The sequence below is a fragment of the Calliopsis andreniformis genome, unplaced genomic scaffold (assembly GCF_051401765.1).
Source record: "Calliopsis andreniformis isolate RMS-2024a unplaced genomic scaffold, iyCalAndr_principal scaffold0004, whole genome shotgun sequence".
NCBI classification, from domain to species: domain Eukaryota; kingdom Metazoa; phylum Arthropoda; class Insecta; order Hymenoptera; family Andrenidae; genus Calliopsis; species Calliopsis andreniformis.
Window position 1 is genome coordinate 6,671,851 of NW_027480424.1, and position 7,804 is coordinate 6,679,654.

The window sequence follows — 7,804 nt, forward strand, 5'->3', positions numbered from 1 at the left end:
GGAACGTAGAAATGACCATAACTTTCACACTGGTTGCTATTATTCGTTTTATACGATGGAAAAACTGTTACATTTATATTGTATTTTATGCTTCTGGCGTTGACTTCTTAGGCCCTAACTATTCAATCTGGTGGAACAACGCCCTAGAGTGAAGCCAAGGTTGCCTGGAACGTAGAAATGACCATTACTCTCACACTGTTTGCAATTATTCGTTTTATACGATGGAAAAACTGTTGCATCTTTATTGTATTTTATGCTTCCGTCATTTGACTTCTAAGGCCCTAACTATTCGATCAGGTGGAGCGTCGCCCTAGAGTGAAGCCTAGGTTGCTCGGAATGTAGAAATGACCATAACTTTCACACTGGTTGCAATTATTCATTTTATACGATGGAAAAACTGTTGTACTTATATTGTATTGTATTCTTATGGCGTTGAATTCTAAGTCCCTAGCTATTCCATCTGGTGGAGCAACGCCCTAGAGTGAAACCTATGTTACCCGGAACGTAGAAATGACCAGTACTTTCACACTGTTCGCAATTATTCCTGTTATATGATGGTAACACTGTTGTATTTTTTTTTGCATTTTACGGTTCGGGCGTTGACATCTACGGCCCTAGCTATTCAATATGTTGGAGCAACGCCCTAGGGTGAAGCCTAGGATGCTCGGAAATTAGAAATGACCATAAGTTTCATACTGGTTGCAATTATTCGTTTTATACGATGGAAAAACTGTTGTATTTATATTGTATTTTATGCTTCTGGCGTTGACTTCTAAGGCACTAACTATACGATCTGGTGGAGCAACGCAATAGAGTGAGGCCTAGGTTGCCCGTATCGTACAATTGGCCATCACTGTCAAACTGGTTGCAATTATTCCTGTAATATGACGGAAACACTGTTGTATTTTTATTGCATTTTATGCTTCGGGCGTTGACTTCTAAAGCCCTAACTATTCAATCTGTTGGAGCAACGCCCTAGGGTGAAGCCTAGGTTGTTCGGAAAGTAGAAATGTCCATAAGTTTCATACTGGTTGCAATTATTCGTTTTATACGATGGAAAAACTGTTGTATTTATATTGTATTTTATGCTTCTGGCGTTCACTTCTTAGGCCGTATCTATTCGATCTGGTGGAGCAACGCCCTCGAATGAAGCCTAGGTTGCGCGGAACGTAGAAATGACCATAACTTTACACTGGTAACAATTATTCGTTTTAAACAATGGAAAAACTGTTCTATTTATTTTGTATTTAATGCTTCGGGCGTTGGCTTCTAAGGACCTAACTGTTTGGTCTGGTGGAGCAACGCCCTAGAGTGAAGCCTAGGTTGCCCGGAACGTAGAAATGACCATAACTTTCACACTGGTTGCTATTATTCGTTTTATACGATGGAAAAACTGTTATATTTATATTGTATTTTATGCTCCTGGCGTTGACTTCTTAGGCCCTAACTAGTCGATCTGGTGGAACAACGCCGTAGAGTGAAGCCTAGGTTGCCCGGAACGTAGAAGTGACCATTACTTTCACACTGTTTGCAATTACTCCTTTTATACGATGGAAAAGCTGTTGTATTTATATCGTATTTTATGCTTCAGGAGTTGACTTCTGAGGTCGTAGCCTTTCGATGTGGTGGAAGAACGCCATAGAGTGAAGCCTAGGTTGCCCGGAACGTAGAAATGACCATTACTTTCACAATGTTTGCAATTATTCATTTTATACGATGGAAAAACTGTTGTACTTATATTGTATTTTATTCTTCTCGCGTTGAGATCTTAGGCCCTAAGTATTCGATCTGGTGGAACAACGCCCTAGAGTGAAGCCTAGGTTGCCGGGAACATGGAAATGACCATTACTTTCACACTGTTTGCAAATATACATTATATACGATGGAAAAGCTGTTGTATTTATATTGTATTTTATGCTTCTGGCGTTGACTTCTTACGCCCTAACTATTTAATCTGGTAGAGCATCGCCCTAGAGAGAAGCATAGGTTGCCCGGAACGTAGAACATACCATTACCTTCACACTGGTTGCAATTATTCCTGTTATACGATGGAAAAACTGTTGCATCTTTATTGTATTTTATGCTTCTGGCGTCGACTTCTAAGGCACTAACTATACGATCTGGTGGAGCAACGCAATAGAGTGAGGCCTAGGTTGCCCGGAACGTACAATTGGCCATCACTTTCAAACTGGTTGCAATTATTCCTGTTATATGACGGAAAGACTGTTGTATTTTTATTGCATTTTATGCTTCGGGCGTTGACTTCTAAGGCCCTAACTATTCAATCTGTTGGAGCAACGCCCTAGGGTGAAGCCTAGGTTGTTCGGAAAGTAGAAATGACCATAAGTTTCATACTGGTTGCAATTATTCGTTTTATACGATGGAAAAACTGTTGTATTTTTATTGCATTTTATGCTTCGGGCGTTGACTTCTAAGGCCCTAACTATTCAATCTGTTGGAGCAACGCCCTAGGGTGAAGCCTAGGTTGTTCGGAAAGTAGAAATGACCATAAGTTTCATACTGGTTGCAATTATTCGTTTTATACGATGGAAAAACTGTTGTATTTATATTGTATTTTATGCTTCTGGCGTTGACTTCTAAGGCACTAACTATACGATCTGGTGGAGCAACGCAATAGAGTGAGGCCTAGGTTGCCCGGATCGTACAATTGGCCATCACTTTCAAACTGGTTGCAATTATTCCTGTAATATGACGGAAACACTGTTGTATTTTTATTGCATTTTATGCTTCGGGCGTTGACTTCTAAGGCCCTAACTATTCAATCTGTTGGAGCAATGCCCTATGGTGAACCCTAGGTCGCCCGGAAAGTAGAAATGGCCATAACTTTCATACTGGTTGCAATTATTCGTTTTATATGATGGAAAAACTGTTGTATTTATATTGTATTTTATGCTTCTGGCGTTCACTTCTTAGGCCCTAACTATTCGATCTGGTGGAACAACGCCCTAGAGTGAAGCCTAGGTTGCTCGATATGTAGAAATGACCATAACTTTCACACTGGTTGCAATTATTCATTTTATACTATGGAAAAACTGTTGTACTTATATTGTATTTTATTCTTCTGGCGTTGACTTCTTAGGCCCTAAGTATTCGATCTGGTGGAACAACGCCCTGGAGTGATGCCTAGGTTGCCCGGAACATGGAAATAACCTTTACTTTCACACTGTTTGCAAATATACATTATATACGATGAAAAAGCTGTTGTATTTACATTGTATTTTATACTTCTGGCGTTGACTTCTTACGCCCTAACTATTTAATCTGGTAGAGCACCGCCCTAGAGAGGAGCATAGGTTGCCCGGAACGTAGAACATACCATTACCTTCACACTGGTTGCAATTATTCCTGTTATACGATGGAAAAACTGTTGCATCTTTATTGTATTTTATGCTTCTGGCGTCGACTCCTAAGGCCCTAACTACTCGATCTGGTGGAGCAACGCCCTAGAGTGAAGTCTAGGTTGCCCGGAACGTAGAAAGGACCATAACTTTCCCACCGGTAGCAACTACTCGTTTTATACGATGGAAAAACTGTTCTATTTATTTTGTATTTTATGCTTCGGGCGTTGACTTCTAAGGCCCTAACTATTCAATCTGTTGGTGCAACGCCCTAGGGTGAAGCCTAGGTTGCCTGGAACGTAGAAATGACCATAACTTTCACACTGGTTGCTATTATTCGTTTTATACGATGGAAAAACTGTTACATTTATATTGTATTTTATGCTTCTGGCGTTGACTTCTTAGGCCCTAACTATTCAATCTGGTGGAACAACGCCCTAGAGTGAAGCCAAGGTTGCCTGGAACGTAGAAATGACCATTACTCTCACACTGTTTGCAATTATTCGTTTTATACGATGGAAAAACTGTTGCATCTTTATTGTATTTTATGCTTCCGTCATTTGACTTCTAAGGCCCTAACTATTCGATCAGGTGGAGCGTCGCCCTAGAGTGAAGCCTAGGTTGCTCGGAATGTAGAAATGACCATAACTTTCACACTGGTTGCAATTATTCATTTTATACGATGGAAAAACTGTTGTACTTATATTGTATTGTATTCTTATGGCGTTGAATTCTAAGTCCCTAGCTATTCCATCTGGTGGAGCAACGCCCTAGAGTGAAACCTATGTTACCCGGAACGTAGAAATGACCAGTACTTTCACACTGTTCGCAATTATTCCTGTTATATGATGGTAACACTGTTGTATTTTTTTTTGCATTTTACGGTTCGGGCGTTGACATCTACGGCCCTAGCTATTCAATATGTTGGAGCAACGCCCTAGGGTGAAGCCTAGGATGCTCGGAAATTAGAAATGACCATAAGTTTCATACTGGTTGCAATTATTCGTTTTATACGATGGAAAAACTGTTGTATTTATATTGTATTTTATGCTTCTGGCGTTGACTTCTAAGGCACTAACTATTCGATCTGGTGGAGCAACGCAATAGAGTGTGGCCTAGGTTGCCCGGAACGTACAATTGGCCATCACTTTCAAACTGGTTGCAATTATTCCTGTTATATGACGGAAAGACTGTTGTATTTTTATTGCATTTTATGCTTCGGGCGTTGACTTCTAAGGCCCTAACTATTCAATCTGTTGGAGCAACGCCCTAGGGTGAAGCCTAGGTTGTTCGGAAAGTAGAAATGACCATAAGTTTCATACTGGTTGCAATTATTCGTTTTATACGATGGAAAAACTGTTGTATTTATATTGTATTTTATGCTTCTGGCGTTGACTTCTAAGGCACTAACTATACGATCTGGTGGAGCAACGCAATAAAGTGAGGCCTAGGTTGCCCGGATCGTACAATTGGCCATCACTGTCAAACTGGTTGCAATTATTCCTGTAATATGACGGAAACACTGTTGTATTTTTATTGCATTTTATGCTTCGGGCGTTGACTTCTAAAGCCCTAACTATTCAATCTGTTGGAGCAACGCCCTAGGGTGAAGCCTAGGTTGTTCGGAAAGTAGAAATGTCCATAAGTTTCATACTGGTTGCAATTATTCGTTTTATACGATGGAAAAACTGTTGTATTTATATTGTATTTTATGCTTCTGGCGTTCACTTCTTAGGCCGTATCTATTCGATCTGGTGGAGCAACGCCCTCGAATGAAGCCTAGGTTGCGCGGAACGTAGAAATGACCATAACTTTACACTGGTAGCAATTATTCGTTTTAAACAATGGAAAAACTGTTCTATTTATTTTGTATTTAATGCTTCGGGCGTTGGCTTCTAAGGACCTAACTGTTTGATCTGGTGGAGCAACGCCCTAGAGTGAAGCCTAGGTTGCCCGGAACGTAGAAATGACCATAACTTTCACACTGGTTGCTATTATTCGTTTTATACGATGGAAAAACTGTTATATTTATATTGTATTTTATGCTCCTGGCGTTGACTTCTTAGGCCCTAACTAGTCGATCTGGTGGAACAACGCCGTAGAGTGAAGCCTAGGTTGCCCGGAACGTAGAAGTGGCCATTACTTTCACACTGTTTGCAATTACTCCTTTTATACGATGGAAAAGCTGTTGTATTTATATCGTATTTTATGCTTCAGGAGTTGACTTCTGAGGTCGTAGCCTTTCGATGTGGTGGAAGAACGACATAGATTGAAGCCTAGGTTGCCCGGAACGTAGAAATGACCATTACTTTCACAATGTTTGCAATTATTCATTTTATACGATGGAAAAACTGTTGTACTTATATTGTATTTTATTCTTCTGGCGTTGAGTTCTTAGGCCCTAAGTATTCGATCTGGTGGAACAACGCCCTAGAGTGAAGCCTAGGTTGCCGGGAACATGGAAATGACCATTACTTTCACACTGTTTGCAAATATACATTATATACGATGGAAAAGCTGTTGTATTTATATTGTATTTTATGCTTCTGGCGTTGACTTCTTACGCCCTAACTATTTAATCTGGTAGAGCATCGCCCTAGAGAGAAGCATAGGTTGCCCGGAACGTAGAACATACCATTACCTTCACACTGGTTGCAATTATTCCTGTTATACGATGGAAAAACTGTTGCATCTTTATTGTATTTTATGCTTCTGGCGTCGACTTCTAAGGCCCTAACTATTCGATCTGGTGAAGCAACGCCCTAGAGTGAAGTCTAGGTTGCCCGGATCGTAGAAATGACCATAACTTTCCCACCGGTAGCAACTATTCGTTCTATACGATAGAAAAACTGTTCTATTTATTTTGTATTTTATGCTTCGGGCGTTGACTTCTAAGGCCCTAACTGTTTGATCTGGTGGAGCAACGCCCTAGAGTGAAGCCTAGGTTGACCGGAACGTAGAAATGATGATTACTTTCAAACTGGTTGCTATTATTCCTGTTATATGATGGAAAGACTGTTGTATTTATATTGCATTTTATGCTTCGGGCGTTGACTGCTAAGGCCCTAACTATTCAATCTGTTGGATCAACGCCCTAGAGTGAACCCTAGGTTGCTCAGAATGTAGAAATGACCATAACATTCACACTGGTTGAAATTATTCGTTTAATACGATGGAAAAGCTGTTGCATCTTTATTGTATTTTATGATTCTGGCGTTGACTTCTAAGGCCCTAACTATTCAATCTGGTGGAACAACGCCCTAGAGTGAGGCCTAGGTTGCCCGGAACGTAGAAATGACCATCACTTCCATACTGGTAGCAATTATTCGTTTTATACGATGGAAAAACTGTTGTGTTTATATTGTATTTTATGTTTCTGGCGTTGACTTCTAAGGCACTAACTATTCGATCTGGTGGAGCAACGCCCTAGAGTGAAGCCTAGGTTCCCCGGAACGTAGAAATGACCATCACTTTCAAACCGGTTGCAATTATTCCTGTTATAGGATGGAAAGACTGTTGTATTTTTATTGTATTTTATGCTTCTGGCGTTGACTTCTTAGGCCCTAACAATTCGATCTGGTGGAACAACGCCCTAGAGTGAAGCCTAGGTTGCCCGGAACATGGAAATGACCATTACTTTCACACTGTTTGCAAATATACGTTATATACGATGGAAAAGCTGTTGTATTTATATTGTATTTTATGCTTCTGGCGTTGACTTCTTACGCCCTAACTATTTAATCTGGTAGAGCACCGCCCTAGAGAGGAGCATAGGTTGCCCTGAACGTAGAACATACCATTACCAACACACTGGTTGCAATTATTCCTATTATACGATGGAACAACTGTTGCATCTTTATTGTATTTTATGATTCTGGCGTTGACTTCTAAGGCCCTAACTATTCAATCTGGTGGAACAACGCCCTAGAGTGAGGCCTAGGTTGCCCGGAACGTAGAAATGACCATCACTTCCATACTGGTAGCAATTATTCGTTTTATACGATGGAAAAACTGTTGTGTTTATATTGTATTTTATGTTTCTGGCGTTGACTTCTAAGGCACTAACTATTCGATCTGGTGGAGCAACGCCCTAGAGTGAAGCCTAGGTTCCCCGGAACGTAGAAATGACCATCACTTTCAAACCGGTTGCAATTATTCCTGTTATAGGATGGAAAGACTGTTGTATTTTTATTGTATTTTATGCTTCTGGCGTTGACTTCTTAGGCCCTAACAATTCGATCTGGTGGAACAACGCCCTAGAGTGAAGCCTAGGTTGCCCGGAACATGGAAATGACCATTACTTTCACACTGTTTGCAAATATACGTTATATACGATGGAAAAGCTGTTGTATTTATATTGTATTTTATGCTTCTGGCGTTGACTTCTTACGCCCTAACTATTTAATCTGGTAGAGCACCGCCCTAGAGAGGAGCATAGGTTGCCC